Here is an 835-nt window from a genome sequence, read left to right as displayed (position 1 = left end):
CCTGCACATCAGCATCAAAATACCTTTCTAATGATATATAATTGTTTATACCTTAGAAGTACAGTTTAGCCGTAAAAGGGGTGTAAAGGAAACATGATTGCCTATTTATATAATTGATATAAGGAAAATTTGAAAGTTAGGGGGGAGGGGGGCTCGAGCACCCTGCCCCTACCTGGCTACGCCCATGTCTGCATACCAAATTTAAACTTCATGTGACTTATGGTTTTAAAGTTATAGCTGATAAAAACTTCCACGCTTATGGGATCCATCTTTTACAAACTCATTTATATTTATCTTTTTATAAGCACCTACCATAGCTATACGTGCATACCAAATTTCAAGTTCATGGGACTTATGGTTCCGAAGTTATAGCTGATAAAATATTCCACGCCTATGGTATGTGCCACGCTCCCTTTAACAAACTCGTTTATATATACCCTCGCATGAGCACCTCCCATTGATATGCCTGCATACCAAATTTCAAGTTCGTGGGACTTATAGTTCCGAAGTTATAGCTGATAAAAAGTTCCACGCCTATGGGATGTGCCCCGCCCCCTTTTACAAACTCGTTTATTTATACCATCCTATAAGCACCTACCATTGATATGTCTGCATAACAAATTTCGCGTTCGTGTGACTTAAGGTTCCGAAGTTATAGCTGATAAATAATTACACGCCTATGGGATGTGCCACGCTCCCTTTTTCAAATTCCTTTATATACCCTCCTATAAGCACCTAGCATAGATATGTCTGCATACCAAATTTCAAATTCGTGGGACTTATGGTTCCGAAGTTATAGCTGATAAAAAGTTCCACGCCTATGGGATGTGCCCCG

Source organism: Rhagoletis zephyria, unplaced genomic scaffold (genome assembly GCF_001687245.7).
Source record: "Rhagoletis zephyria isolate East Lansing unplaced genomic scaffold, Rhagoletis_zephyria_1.1 Rzeph_scaffold_00150, whole genome shotgun sequence".
In the NCBI taxonomy this organism is placed as follows: Eukaryota; Metazoa; Arthropoda; class Insecta; order Diptera; family Tephritidae; genus Rhagoletis; species Rhagoletis zephyria.
The sequence above is the reverse complement of the archived record's forward strand: the minus strand, read 5'-3'. Positions refer to the sequence as shown.